This window comes from Euprymna scolopes, chromosome 8 (genome assembly GCF_053919585.1).
Source record: "Euprymna scolopes isolate OS-2025 chromosome 8, ASM5391958v1, whole genome shotgun sequence".
Lineage (NCBI taxonomy): Eukaryota > Metazoa > Mollusca > Cephalopoda > Sepiida > Sepiolidae > Euprymna > Euprymna scolopes.
Window position 1 is genome coordinate 124710242 of NC_136489.1, and position 16470 is coordinate 124726711.

At 34.7% G+C, this 16470-nt stretch overlaps 1 protein-coding gene and 1 long non-coding RNA gene across 4 annotated transcripts in view; both read left to right on the top strand.

Annotated features, from left to right (window-relative positions):
- The window catches only part of LOC145283752 (ubiquitin thioesterase zranb1-B-like), a 578310-nt gene that overhangs the window by 401384 nt on the left and 160456 nt on the right, over positions 1–16470 (top strand). The window contains exon 3 of one of the 3 annotated variants that reach the window (XM_080132815.1): positions 7177–7502. The exons of the other annotated variants lie outside the window; for them this stretch is intronic. The gene's annotated coding sequence lies outside the window, so the exon portion shown is untranslated. The remainder of the gene's footprint in view (positions 1–7176; positions 7503–16470) is intronic. 3 annotated transcript variants of the gene reach the window in all.
- The window catches only part of LOC145283756 (uncharacterized), a 259776-nt gene that overhangs the window by 76122 nt on the left and 167184 nt on the right, over positions 1–16470 (top strand). The gene's annotated exons all lie outside the window — the stretch shown is intronic.

Below are 16470 nucleotides of genomic sequence, written 5' to 3' on the forward strand. Positions count from 1 at the left end.
TAGCAGCAAGTTTTAGTCCCCCCCCCCTCCATCAAGGCCGGAGGTTTTGGGGAAACCTATATCTATATATCTCTAAAAATGAAATTATCTGTGTGTCTGTCTGTGTGTACACTTCCCTACCAAATTATTCTATCAATTTTCAGTTCACAAACTTGAGATTTGGGAAAATCTTTTTAATCAGGTTTTCGGCCAGAAATGTGGCTGCCAAGGGGTCAAAGTTCAACGATTTGACCTTTAAAACTCTACCAAACTGCTCTGCCAATTTTGGGTCTAAACACTTGAAATTTTCGATATAGGTTCCTTGGACATGAATCAAACTTTTTAATTTGATTTGAGCCCAAAACAATAAATATTAAGGGGTCAAAATTGTGGTCAAAGTTAAAAAAATTTGACCTCTGAGCCAATTTTTGGTCTAAACATTTGTAATTTTACATAAAGTGTAATCAGACATAGGGCAAGCTTTTTAATCGGGTTTTGGCCGAAAATTTAGCTACCAAGGGGTCAAAGTTCAAAAGATTTGACCTTTGCAGTTTCTAGCCAACTATTCAGCAAATTTTGTGTCTAAACATTTGAAATCTTACATAAGGTATTCAAACTTACAGCAAGCTTTTTAATCTGTTTTGGGCGAAAATTTGGTTGCCAAGAGGTCAAAGTTGAGAGAGTTGACCTTTGCAGACTCTACCAAACTCCTCCGCCAATTTTGGGTCTAAACATTTGAAATTTTAAATTAGGTTGCCTGGATATGAGTCAAACTTTTTAATATACATATGCACAACAAGTTCTGAACAGTACATAGGGCTTGAGCAAAGCTGTGCTGAACTGCTAGTATATATATATTATACGAGGGGCGTGCAATAAGTAATACCCCTGACCCACTTCCAGTTGTCTTATCTAGCTGAAATTTTGCATGTGCAATGATTTATATCTCTACCGGTTATGTGGCAAATTAAAGCTTTGAACTAATTGTGGTTTCTGTTTTACATGTGTTTGAACTGAGTTCAGTGTGAAATGGAGCCTGTTGAATGTCGAGCAGTGATCCGGTTTTTGTATTTGAAAGGACGCACACCACAGGAGACTTTTGATGAAATGAAAGAAACTTATGGTGATAATGCCCCATTATATGACCTTGTAAAACGCTGGCATCGTGAATTCGAACATGGCCAGAAGTCTGTGGAAACAGTTCCCAGACCTGGTCGCCCCCCTTCTGCCATTGATGAGGCATCTATCCGTCAAGTTGAGGCTGCCATTTTGGAAGATCGGCACATTACTATTCACCAAATAGTCCAATATGTCAAGATTAGTACAGGGTCTGTGGAAACTATCATTCATGACCATTTGCATAAGCATAAGGTGTCTGTCAGATGGATTCCCAGGTTGCTCACACCATTCCAGAAGCGAGAACGCGTCGAGTACTCGAGGATGAATTTGGAGATGTGCCAAGATGAGTAGTCAAGTTTTTCAAAAGACTGATTACACAGGATGAAACCCGAGTCCATCACTATGATCCAGAGACCAAAGCCCAGAATGCAGTGGAAGCACTTGGACTCACCACCTCCAAAGAAGGCAAGGGTGCAGCCCTCCGCTGGCAAGGTCATGCTCACAGTCTTCTGGGACCAGGACGGAGTAGTGATGACAGATTTCCTGGCAAAGGGTACCACAATTACAGGAGCGTATTATGCTTCACTTTTGAGGAAATTAAGAGAAGCTATCAAAATCAAGAGGTGGGGCAAGATCAGCAAAGGTACCCTCCTCCTGCAGGACAAGGCTCCGGTCCACAACTCGCATGTCGTCAGATCAGAAGCACAGGCATGTGATTATGAAATTCTTCCCCATCCACCCTACTCTCCTGACCTTGCACCCTCTGACTTTCACCTCTTCCCAGCAATGAAATTGTTTTTGAAAGGAAAGCATTTCTCAGATGATGCAGCCTTGATTTCTGAAGTCATGTCGTGGTTGGAAGACCAACCTAGGGTGTTCTACAAAAACGGTCTCCAGAGCTGCATCAAACGATGGGAGAAATGCATAACTCTGGGTGGTTTCTATGTAGAGAAAGACTAATAACTGTGCCAAGTTTCGTTGCTCTACTGCTATGGGAAATGGGTTAGGGGCATTACTTATTGCACGCCCCTCGTATATATATATATATATATATATATATATATAAAAACACTATTTTAAATTATTTGCTCTCTTACGATTGGGAAACACTAAGTAGATACAGCTAGTAATATATATTATAATATTAAAGAGAATGATATGTATGTCTTGAATCTGTGAATTTGATATTTTTTTCTTATGCAAACCCCTCTTTTTTTATGAACGAAATTTAAAGACAAAAGAAATGTATACATTGATAAACAAAACAAAAAAAAACTAGAAAATATAATTTTTTGGATTGTTTGGACTATTGTTCTCATTTTGTTTTGTTTTTTTCCACAACGTTTTGACCGATGTAACCTCCGACTATCTTCAGGAGCATTCACACTAAATGTTATCGACTGAAACGTTGTGTAAAAAAAAAACAAAATGTGAACAATAGTCCAAACAATCCAAATAATACAGGGTGGCCCATTTAAAAGTAGCCCAGGACATGTAATAGAGAGGAGGAGCATTCTTTTATTGTTTAAAAGACTAGCGGGGAGGGGGGGGGTACCCGACGTTGCCTGAGTGTTTTGAGGTGTGTGTGGACGGCAGGGGTGGGGGGTGTTAATGAAAACCTAAGAATAAGCGAAGTAAAAAAAAGAAAACAGGAAAATGAAAGTTAAAACTTATCTGAAAAATAAAGCGGGGGGGGGGTATCCGGGCGGTGGGTCAAAACATAAGAATAAGCGAAGTAAAAAAACCACAAAAAAACTAACGTAAGGCAAACGAATGATGTTAAATGTAAAAATCTGAAAAACAAAAAAGAAAACAGAAAAACGAACGTTAAAACTTCTGAAAAATAAAAACCAAGAAAAAAAAACATGTGAAAAATGGCTTAAATAAGCCTGTTTCAATATTAAAATTAAAAAAAAATCGGTGGGTACCCGGGTGTTTTTGGGGGTGTTAATGAAATCCTAAGAATAAGCGAAGTAAAAAAAAAAAAAAAACAGAAAAACGAACGTTACGTGAAAAATGGCTTAAATAACCCTGCTTCAATATTAAAATTTAAAACATTGAAAAAAAGAAAGAAGGCATCTGACACCACGATTCGAACCCAAAACGTTTAGATAATGGCCCAACGCTCTAACCAACTGAGCTAATACGACACACATGAAATTGTGTCAGTTCTTCAAATATTTGAACTAAATCAGGTTATGATGTCGTCTGATGCATGCGTAGAACCGATCTCGTCATGAGAGGACGGTTTTTGCTGACCCCCCCCCCCTGTATAAAAGTGCTGATTTCAGGGTGAAAAAATTAATGTTTTTGGCCAATTTTTCGATATTTGTCGGGCGAAGGATGGGGCTTTCATGAAACCAAGTTTGTGAATTTTTGTTCTGCCTGTCGAAAGTTTTTAGACACACATACATACATTTTCGCTTTTATATATATATATAGATAGAAGATGCTGGAAGTGCTCCCTGTTGACATCTATGCATTTCTGGGCAAGTTTAACAATGTTTGCAGATACTGCCTGTAGATCTTCTCTGGTGATTCTCCTGATAACGTTGATAATGTCCTTTATTAGTTGATCTAGATTGTGCAGATTATTTGAATAAACTTTTGTTTTTAAGCCCCCCCCCCCATCCTCCCCAAGTAAAAATCACATGACAAGTCCGGGGGAACATGGTGGCCATAAACCTTTGCTTATTATTCTCTCTTCTGTAAACATGTCATGAACTCATGTCAATGATCTGTGAGATGTGTGATATGTAGCGCCATCTTGTTGGAAAAAGAATTGCATTTTGTCTTGTGGTGTCAGTTGGTCGTTAAGAGAACTGTTCCAAGATGTGTAGATAAACGTCAGTGTTCACAGTTGATTGAAAAAAAATTTGGCCAACTAATTGATTAGAGAAAGATTAGAGAGATCAGGCTACTTTTAAGTGGGCCACCCTGCACAAAAAATAATGACCCCCATCTTAAAAATATATAACATCAAGAAAATATCAGTTTAACACTTGTTTTTACAACTTTGAGAAATTGACTCCTGAACTAACCTATCTCTGGCCAGGTCTTTATCTCTCTCGAATCCTCTTTTCTCACTTCTTCCCATGTTTTCTATCGTCTATCCCTACCACCGCAACTGTTCTACATATACTAGCCCAAAGATTCTCCTCCATTCTTTAAATGTGACAAAATTGAAGTTTCACATTTTACATACACCTCTCTGTACGGTTCAGATGTGATCTTCCTCTGAGGTCATTAGATCTAAACCTGTCTTTAAGACTTACACGCTACACATTCACTGCATCGTTATTTTACTCATTTGCCACGTTTAACTGTTATACATCATCACACTTGGTTCATATACAGCACTTGGTATGACAAGATCCCTGGCGACACCAGATGATCTTGCTTTTCAAATAGAGGAAGAGAAGATGGGAGAGGATGAGGCATGGTTAGGGGGGTGTCATGCTGACACTTGGTCGAGAAAAAACAGATGTTTGAGATTTGTGTCCACCAGAGAAGAAATAGTATCTTTTTCAATGAAAAACAAATATAAAATCTGATAACAGGATTCGTGGAACAAGAGATTGTTTTTCTAGTTGGATTTGGTAAAAATGAATTTTAACAGATACAATGACTTGGGTTCAAAAGGTCTGCTTTGGTGTCTGGGAGATGTTGTCATTTGGGTCCACCTGTTGTATTTAACACCAAGCCAGTGATAAGTTAGTTGGACAGATAAATAAATAAATTGAACCTAGGGAGAGATATGGTCATGAAAGAGGAAGAAGAGGGTCACAAGAAAATAGAAAATGAAAAGAATAAAATAAGGGGATAGAGAAAGGAGTTCACGAGAGAAGAAAAAGAATAAGATAATGGGATAGAGAAAAAAAAGAGGTTCAGAGAAAAAGAAAAGGAAAAGTAATCTTCAATGTGAGAGAGGGGAGAAGAGGCCAGTTTTATAAAAACGATTGGCTTTTTAGAGTTAGGGTCCTTTTTACTGGCTGGCATCGAGGTGTCCACATCGCTCTCACCCCGCCTGGGGGGTGCGAAACCCTCATAGGAGCTAAGTTGAAAGGCTCTTGTTCTTAGCTGGGAAATTAATTAGAGGAACTTAAGTTATACAACCTGCATCATGAAGCTCGGATTAAGAAACTCTACTTTTAAACGAGTGTAGAACGATTTCTGAATAATTATTTTGTTGGTTTTTACGAAAATGAACCAGTTTTTCTTTCTTTCTCGATTGCCGGCCTGAATGAGGATACAGTTTATTTCAGGTATGCCCTGACGCCAGATGATGAAAGAGATAGACTGGATCCAGCACGAAGCCAGAGTGACGGCCGAAATCGACAATGTTGCCACACGGACTTAGGGTCATGCACATTTCGCATACCCTGAGCAGCAGAAGGATATTTTCCAGTGACCAGTGAGAGTCTGGTCACCCTTGAGGGGTCCACCACTAGACAAGTAAGAATGTAGCCCTGCTGGGTTGCATCTATGGTCCTGTGAGCTGGGAGCGACGAACATGGCCAGAAGTACATCACAAGTATGCTCCCGTGAACCAGGATAGCGACGGATGCGGCCCGACCCTCTGACAAGAGTGGGTGTTAGGATTATATTGGTGCTACCAGATCAGGCTGTCTGAAGATACTGGTTTTCTAACTTAAAATGGACCAAACATTGATGTGTTTTTTCTTTTTCTTTTCCCTTTGCAAAAACACAATCATGTTCTGCAAAGAGATAAAAAATGGCAGTTTTCCTCTGCAAAATAACTAAACACAATGAATAAATGTTTGAAGATAGAAGCAACTTTGGAAAAGTTACTTCATTCAGCTTTAGATAACTTGGGAAGGGTAGATATTAGTGATGGGGTGATTCCAATATTTTTCCCCCGATTTCGATACAATTTCTGATTCTTTATAAATCACTAAATATTTAACTATAAAATTGTTATTCTCCCCGATTTCTGTAAAAAACAAACAAACAAACAAACAAACAAAAAAACATATGTTAAATATGCAGATATTTTCCTAAACATAAAATTAGACCTGTGGGGAATGATCTATAGATTTTAGCAGCTTTACTAGTATTTTAAAATCAATAAATATTTATTTTATCATTATTACCAGCAATGGAAGATTTTGCTTTAAACAAAATTAAAAAAAAAAAAAAAAAACTACACTAAAGAGAATCATTTTGGCATCGGAAAATAGCCACCAATTGTTTCGATTCCGATACCCCTAAATTTGTTGATTTTTCTGATTTCCGATTTCGATTAATCGTCCCAACACTAGTAGATATACCATAAAATAAAACCGTCAAACACATGGGTAATAGACTCTTCCCTTGGTTGATGACAACAACTCAAAAGTTCAGTTCCTCAAACTTAATATTTTTTTTGTTTTTTTGTTTAGTATGTTTAATTATCAAGATTGATCTGAATTTCTCTGAAGTGACACACACTGTTGCTATGCAACAATAAAATGGTCATTATTTGCACTTGTTTTCATATCAAAAGCACTGGTTCAACTGCAAACAAAATCCTGGTTGATGATAAAAACAACATCTGAAACCAATGTTGTTTATTTTTATTCTCATTTGATTCAAATGTAAACCTTGAACATCTGCTCCTGTTTTCGTGTTAATTACATACAATTTGCTTTAAACTAATTCACCTTTTTTTTTTTTTATCTTATTCTCCTCTTCTGGCTTTTCACTTTCATCATGCGGCTACAGAATCTTAGCTTGTCTTTTTCATCAACCATTAATCGTTATGTTGATGTCGACCATTTGATGAGCCGTGTATTCTATGAAATCTAATCCCAACATGTGAATAGCTTTTCTCAGATCTTGTATATACTCAAGTCTGTTTTACCAGTTATTTATGGCAATTATCAGGCCGTGTTCTTTAAAAGAAAACCTTGCATTTTCAATCAACTTCATTGATTACATATTTCTGTCTATTGCTTGGTGAAGCGCTTTTCTCTTACAGTCAGAAGTTCTCCCACTGTCACTCATTAACAAGATTTTATTTAATAAGACATATATTTAGTATGTACTGGTTTTTTGCTTGAGTTTTTTTTTTTTCAGATGTGTTTTGGTTGACCAATCGACATGCATGCGTGCAGCGGCCTTGCTGTTTTACCAGCATTGGCAACCACAGCTCTCCAAATTGTAGAGCCATGGTAATCTCGGGAAGACAAGTAAAGACGGTAGTTTCTCGTTACTTTCCGTCTTGATTTGGGGATGCATCTTCCCTCATGAGTTAAATGTGGCCCCAGATACCAACCTGAAAATTTCTACGACTCAGCGCAGTACATACAGCGCCTAGTCTTCCCAAATGGTCACCCATCTGGTACTGGCCAGGATCATCATTGCTTAACTTCAGTGATCTGGCAAGAACCAGTATGTCAACGGTATGTGCTAGACTTTGTTATAATTTTGATCAATTGCTGTGTTCGTTTCAAATTAATGAAAACTTAAAACTGAAAATACATATACATTGGACACTTCATTGGTTAAAAGTTATTTCTGAATATCAAACTAAAAACTCTTTTCTTATACAAATGATTCAGTGCAAACGTAAACAAACGAAGTTTAATGACTTTTAAGACACCAAAATTATCCCCCCCCCTTCCCGACAAAAGGAGGGTGGACCTGGGAATTCATCTTTTCGTCCGTTTGTCTGTCACCCCCTTTTCTCAATAACTATGCCTTGGAATTTTTTTCAAATTTTGCACAAACATAAGAGAACAGATTTTCCGGGAAAACTCTGGGTGCCCCCCCCCCCCTCCCCCACCTAAGTGTTCCTTTTGGGTTAAAATGGTTAAAATTGACATTTTTGTGCTTATTAAAAAAAAAATTGATGCCTTGGATTTTTGTAAAACTTTCAGAAAAGTTGTAACTAACAGATTTCTATATAATTTTCTTTGTCTATAGTTCGTGATAACTCTTGTGTGTGCCCCAGGGGCTCTTTTAGGGTTAATAAAAACACTCCATTTTTGGGATTATTTTACCGTATTTGTCCAAAATTTTGTGTATGTCTATTTAGCAGTTTTGCATGGTGCCAAACTCAAATTTAAATATGTTAAGGCTTTGGAGATTTTAAGGGCTAAATGGGTGGGTGGGGGGTGGGGCAAATCATTTCTCTTTTTGTATGGTGCAAAAGTCAAGTTTACATATGTTAAGGCCTAAAACTGCACCATTTGTTGATTTTCGCCAGGATTTGACGTCTCCTGGGGACTTTTAGGGCTAAATGGGAGGGGGGAGGTAAATGCTGAACTTAGTCATTTTTTCTGCCTCGTTCACTGCACTCATGCATGCTTCACTTGTTTGTTATTGGCTTTTAGTGACTTAAATTAGGTCTTCTAAATCCTTGTGTCGAAAAAATATTACAGGTTAATTCCTATTTGACGTTTTGGCTTGTTTGTTCTTTCTTCATTTTGAGTATGCGCGTGTGTGTGTGTGTGTAGGGAGGCAACATCAAAAACAATATTTTATAAAGTCAAAATAAATATTCTACATCACAGCTGAAGCAACACATTAAATAGTCCTAGTTTAATCTTTGGAGCCGCAGGAAAGATAAAAAAAAAAAAAATAGTACTTGATGCCCCTTGTAACACTCAGTATTATAAGGTGAGGATCAAGGGTAAGTGGGATAATCCTGGGAAAGAAGTGACGCCCTCCCCTATACCTCAGCCCAGTTGGCATAATGGTAAGTGTTTGAGCTGGAAAACCAGGTCTCAATCCTGGTCAAGTCATATCAAAGACTCAAAAATGGTACTTTAGGCTCCCTTACTAAAAAAAAACGCTCAGCATTATAAGGTAAGTGGAATAATCCTGGGAAACTCTCCCTTACATCTCTGTGTAGTAGCTAATGAAAAGGGAGCGTTTGAGTCGCACTTTACTATGGTTGACTACTTTTATAATAGTTAAAAAAAAAATTAGATGATTAAAATATTTTCTCACTCTTAGAGTTTCTAATTTTTTTTTTTTTTTTTTTTTTTTTTTTACAAAACTTATTCTGGAAAAAAAAAGATGGTAATTATTCTTTTTATTCCTTTAATAAGATAAAAAAAATTTATGAAGATAAATTTTATTTAATTAAATATTGTGGTTCATTTATGTTCCGATTAAAAAAAAAAAAAAAAATCAGATTTTTCATTTCACTTTCTGACTGATCACATTTTTTGTGAATCGAGATATTATTTTGTATGCATATTAGTGAGAACACTGGCGAATGATTTTTTTTCTTGTTTTTGAAGCGTAGTGTACAGTTGTGTGAGAATAAATCACCAGAGATGGTTTTATTTTATTCATCTTCCACTCTATAATAAAGACTAATGTGTATTTATTTGTATATTTTCATGTGTGTACACGTGTCAAGTATGCAAAAGTTGGCATGTTAAAAAAACAAAACAAAAAAAAAATAAAAAAAACATTTCTGACGAAACCATTTTAGGTTTTTAGGGGAAAGTAGAAAACAAAAAAGTAACTTGGACCTCCCCCTATCAGACGTCTTAAATGAATTGGAAAGAAATCCTTCATCTTATCATAATGAAACAATTTTTTCCTGTTTTTTTTTCCTTTATTTTTTTTTCTATACCAAATGGTCCCCCCTCGCCAAACTTTCACAAGAAACACTCGTCTAGCTGTAAACACTATCAATAGTTTCCCCCACTCTTTATCTGTGCCTAAACCTAAACGTAGATTCCATGAACAAAGCTTCTTTCTTAGAACTGCATGCCTGTGGAATTGTCTTCCGTTTTCCTGCTTTCCGGCTGACTACAATATGGTTGTGTTCAAGTCTAAAGTAAATAAGTTCTTGATGAGCCGTTCCATATAAGTTATCAAATTTACCAAATTTTCATTACTAATGATTACTATATTGACCAATTTCTACTGTACACTCTTTAACCCTTATCCTTGAGTGGCCTCTTGGCCTTGATAATGTGGTGATGCCTTTGTAAAAAAAAAAAAAAAAAAAAAAAATTGATATGTTCTTTATCATTTGTTTTTTTTTTTTACACTTTCCAGTTTAAGACGTTTTCATTAAAAAATTTTTTTTTTTTTTAACGTCAGTCACTGATTTAATGGATCTTCTCATCCTCTCCCTCTGAAATTTTTGACAGAAGGACTACACTCGTGTTAGAATGAATCACCAGTTTAATTTCAGGTTTCTTTTATTTCCTTCCTTATCTCCGATTTATTTAGATGTATGTAAAGTAACCTCCCCCCCTTCTATCTCTCTCTCCCTCCCTTTCCCTCCCTCTTTCTCTTTCTCCTTACCTCTCTCTCTCCTACCTCCTCTCCCTCCCTCCTCCTCCTCTTCCCCCTCTCTCTCATAGAGACCAGCAATAAAAAAAAAAGTTTATTTTTAATTTTGATCTCACAAATGACAAGATCTTTATGTTCATTTCTTTGTTTAGCTATTTTTTTGTGTGACTTTTTCCTGTTTTTCTTTTTGCTAAATAATCCATTTAACTTTGACAAATATAGCAAATTATTTCAACAGAGGAAAACCTGAAATGTCTCTCTTTTTTTATGATTCATTTATTATTTTGTCCGACATTCATGTTCCTTCATTCTTTTAATGATGTTATTATATCAGCAAAAACACAATCCTTAGTGAAAAACTGAAAGAACAAAAAAAAAAAAAAAAAAATTTTCTGTTCAGTCTCTAGAGACAGTAGATACCCCCTTTGATGGTAACTGCACATGTAATTGTGAAGCAAGTGTTGCGCAATCACCATCTACCCCCCCCGAATAGGTTTTGCAATGGCAAGGAGAAATCCAAGACTATTGGAAACAATGCCGGGATAAGTGGAGAGTGGATACAGCACTTGGTAATTCCAAATGGTTACTCATTTTAATATTGACCAGATTCAACGTTGCTTAACTTCAGTTATCTAATCTGAACCGGTGTGTATTTTTAGTACACCCTGCTATAATTGACACTTTCTGCTTTGTCATTTGAACACTTATAGACCACAAAACTACTTGTCAGAAGTCCACCAAATTTAATAAGAAGCATTCTTGCGATTCCATTTTCTCATTAATATCTACTATAATCTGTTGCATTGCAAAGATAAAAAAAACAAAAAAACTGACTCTGCTATCTCAACTGTTCTTCATCTACTAAACCAAGAACTATCAAATATTCCATCAATATGACCACACCATCAAAATCAACTGTGTACACACACACACCTCTCTATATCGTCCAGATTTAATTAACCTCTGAGTTCATCAGATTTAATCCTGTTTTTAAGACTCAAATTACACATTGTTGTATCATTTCTCTCCATGCAACAGATGTCCTCAGCCCTTACAGGCGAGGTTTCACTTCTATACATCATCACATACCTGATAAGACTATTTATATATAGACTATACGTACACATACCTGATAGACTATTCATTTAGTCGACAATGGTAATAATGCTCTGCTGGTTAGTAATGGCAGAAACTCCTTAAACTTACTCCATCCACTCCTAATTCTTGCAATCACTCTAGTTCATGTTTCTCCTCCCTCTTCAATGCTTTCACCAAGGTAAGAAAACTTCTGGATAATCTCAATAGTTAATATTATTTGCTTAGCTGATATTTAGAGATTCCTTCATCTTCACCTACCCTGTGGCGGTTGCTGTTGGGGTGATACAGATGATCTGTCAACCAGTCCTCTCCGTCTTTCCCTGTCCTCTGCACGTTTGACTGCCTTGCTCAGCTTCAATCCTGTCCATTTTGCAATATTATCTTTTTTTTTCTTTCTTCCTCCTCTGACTGTTCCCTGGAGCACTGTCTTGGCAAGCCTCTCTCCTCTTGTTACGTGGACGAACCATTTTAGTTTGCACCTCCTGATTGTCGTTAGAAGATCTTCATAAGGACCAATGGCTTGCCTTAATCTGTTTTTGACTGGATGTGATTTTACGAATGTGAAAATCCAGAAAGCATTGCATGATTCTCAAACGCGTTATTTGAATATTATCTTTGATTATATGTGATTCAAAAATTGTTTGCACGATTGATTTCTGATCAAGTTTATATCTGCTATCCTGCATATCATTGGATTGTTGTGTAAAAAAAAGTATATGCTTTATACTACTTAGATATTAAAGTAGTTTGCTTGTCATTGTAGACTCGTGGTGTAACGGATAAAGTACTTACTAAAATTCAGTTGTAAATTGCACTATTCTGGAAATTGAAGGTTCAATCCTCAGTGCAGGTGATACTTAAAAATACGATTGCGAATCATTTAGAATGTCTACCTGATCATGGCTGATGTAACGAGAGCAAGCTACCCCCTGTGGATTAAATAAAGGATTATTTTAGACATTCTGTACGGATTTACGAGTTTGACAGAAAGATTTGGGAGTTCAACATGATACACCTGAAGGTCAGAGGTTACATCGGCTGAAACGTTGTGAAAATAACACTCCAGATGAGATCAGTAGTCTGAATAATCCAAATAATATGAATTGTCAATCCCCATCTAAAAATTTCAGAAACATGGTCATTCTCACATCAGCAATAGATTTGATCTGGGAAAAACTGAATGCTGAATGTTTGATTTAATTTGTTAGAAATAAAATTATAAAAACGATCCAAAAGATCTATTTTTTTTTTATTTACATTGCTTAAAAAAAATTATTACTTTCGTTTAGATCTTATATATATATATATATATATATATATATATATATAATTTCAATGACTTAAAAACATTATTACAATGATCCAAACATAATTCTCAATCAAAAACCAAGACACGGAATAATAAAATAATGTTAAAAAAATACACATTGTTGGTGACTACTCCCTTATTTAAATATATATATATATAGTAGAATCCTGGGGTCCGGTGGCCCTAGGATACCTTTTTTTCAGGTTACAATGTGAAATACGATGTTTTTCTGGTCTCTGGTTACGATGCCCTGTCTTACAGTGTTATTTATAATGTTATTTGATTATATGCATGTGTATTAAATACTGCACTGTATTTTGTTATTAATTTTTAATACGGTATCCTGGGGTTCTACTGTCATATATATATATATATATATATATATATATATAAGAACTAGTAGTTGATAAACATGTTAAAAACACTTTGAAAAAGAGTTAAAAACAGTTAATTTTAAAAAGGACTCACAAAATAAGTGGATAGTCCTTAATCCATGGAGTTTCGAAGAAATACTTTCCTTCTCATCAGAGGATAGGATTTAGCAAAATGCGGGTCCGATTTTGCTTGCAAAAGTATTTAATGAAACTACAAGTAAGTCATAGATCTTACTTGGTAACAAATAGTGAAGCAGAGGGAATAGGGTGAAGAAAAAAGGTGATTTCACGTGAATGGATAGTCTGATGAAGGGTAAAATATCCAATAACGGTAAAATCCAAAAATCCAATATATATATATATATATATATATAATTTTTTTTTTCTTTCTTTTTTTCTTAATCTTTACTATTCATTATCTTCCAAATACCATTGTAAGGGAGATAACTTTCTTTTTCCAATATTTATCTCTTTATCAATATTACATATATTCCTACCTTAATATTTTGCTTAATTTTTAACTTATAGTTCTAACCTTATCTTCTTTATATCAATTTAGGTTCAATTTCTCTACTTTAGTTTGTTTCAACTTTATATTTGGATCCATATTTGAGTTACTTAGTGTTTAATTTTTTAAAATTTCCTCTTGTGTTATTGAAATTACACAAGTGTTTATTACCTACCAATAATGATTATTTCTATTCCCCTTATTTAGATTATAATTAGTTTAGTTTCTATATGTTAATTTGATCTATTAATTTATTTATTGTATCATTCTAAAATCTTCGTATTACATTTAACATTCTCTTACCATACTTACATTTCATTCTTAACCGATTCCTTAAATTGTTTTTTATTATAAACCGTTACTTTGATCAAATTTAATATGAATTTATTTGTGTGAAGACGGCTTCGTATAACCTCTAAATTCTTAAAGTTTCGTCTTTGGAATTCACTAGGTGGTATAACTCAAGTAAACATAGATTACACCTTTTTGATTTACTCGGTTTATATTTTTAGCTTTATCAACAATTGACCATTTCAATTCAAATTCTTTTTTATTCTTACATAGTTCTCTTACACAATCACCTAATGTTCCTCTAAATAGTTATTTTTGTTCTATCCTTATTGCTATCATTATCCTCATCCCGATTTGGTTCATTCTCTGGTAGAATGTCAAATGATGCAACATGATTTGGGTATCTGTCATTAAAAAACATTCAGTTCCCTCTAGGTATATCTTTTGACTATTATCCACTTTAACTTCACATTTGTATATAATTTCAGAAATTAAGCAATTGCTCTCCAGTGGACATTCGTTAGGTATTCTACAGTTACATTTTTTTTTCAATATTTAATTCACCTGATTCTATCCTATTGTTATTCACTATTTTGTTTATTTTACCATTATTAGAACCTATCATAGTTTTACTTAGATTGACAGTGGTTTAGAATGAAATTTTAATTGTGTTCTTATTAATTATTTTAATTAATGTATTTTCTGGCAGGAAATTCTTATCAATTATTTTGTAAAATTCTTTAGGGATATATTATTATTTTGCATATGTTAACTGAAAGGTGGATTAAACCGGACTTGTTTTTTGCATTTATTTCTCTTATTCTTAATAGCATTATTACTAATATAGGCTTCTTCACTATTTTTAATTTCATTATTTTTATTATTTTTATACCTATTTTTATTTTTTATATTTCTTATTCCTTTCAAGGCCATGTTATATGATATCGTGTAGTTTGTCCTGCTATCTTTTATGTATTATGATATCCTGATCTAGTTAAAGCTTCATTATAGTAATCCTTATTCTTATTGAATATATTTTCATTTTGTGATGTCTTAGATATTCTTTTAATTGTTTTTTTCATACTCTTAGATGATTAGATTTATAATCTATATAGAATAGTGTTTGGTTCGGTTTGTGATACGGTTCATAAGTATTAAGATTCAGGGTTACAATTACAGTCTGGTGTTATTTCTAACTTAAGTTCATTAAAGAATAGTTTAATTTTATGCCTAGTATTTGCTATTATTCGATCACTTGAATTAACTAAAAATAATGCATCATCTCTATATAGCCCTCCATTTAAACCTGTTTTTTTTTTTTTTATTCATCTTATTTAATAAGTACAAACCTACTAGGTCAGTTATTTAAGCAGAGTCCAGAGATCCCATTTTAACATCATAATGGGTTTTCTATCCTTCTTTGTCCATAATTCATTATCATGTCTTATTAAGGTTCTTTTCGCTAGTTTTATAATTTTTAATCTTCCGTTCTGTCCCCACTGAGACCTTCTGACCACTCGGTTGTCTCAGTTAAGATAAAAACAAAATGTAATAATTCCTGACATACCTCTCCATCGTACAGTATATCGATACTGTATGGCTAACTAGGATAGCTTTTGTACATTTCTATCAGATTTACCTCTGCATTCCATGTTTAAAAAGAATGTGTTCTCCATAGTATCAGACCTGATGGAATGGTTAATTGTAGCTATAGACCGCTTCATACCCTCCAATAAATTCCAGCAAAAACCTAACAGCCAGGCGTGGTTCTCTCCAGAATGTACTGCTGCCATTGCACACAGAAATCATGATTTCCACTGCAATGTAATAGATGTACTGAGACTAAAAAGCTTCTTTCTTAGAACTGCACACCTGTGGAACTCTGTTCTGTTTTCCTACTTTCCAACTGACTACAATATGGTCGTCTTCAAGTTCAACATAAACAAGTTTCTGATAAGTGAAAAAGGCGATCCCCTCCTTCTCTAAAAGTTCCCAGTTGAGGTTGAAGGAATTAATCTTTTTAGCCAATTTTTCGATATTTGTCATCCAAAACGATATGGATCTCTTGAAAATTCATTTCCTCTGTCAAAAGTTTTAGGCAGACATACATACATACATTTAAACAGACAGGTGAGATTTATATTATAGATGTTCGTTTTCTCAGATAATGCTAATAAGTTAATGTTAGAAAGATCTCCTTCCATTGCCAAAATGTGTTTCAATAGTAAAAATATTAAAAAGGTCCGATTAATCTGATATTTACTTTTTTTTTTTTTTTCTTCCTGGAGTGTTTGAGCTAAATCTTCTTGATGTCTGCTGGTCTAACTTGTAAAAATATCAATAGTGTTGACTACAAGTAGCAACTAGTTTTTGGGGTAGGTTTGTGGGTCAATCACTGCTGACAAAATGAAGGTCAGGATCATTCAGACATAAAACCTGAATGTGATTTATGGGAGTGTAAAGAGGTGCATCTAATGGAAGGTGTAGGGTGGAAATCTAATTAGTCTCTTCAGAAGTAAACATGAAAA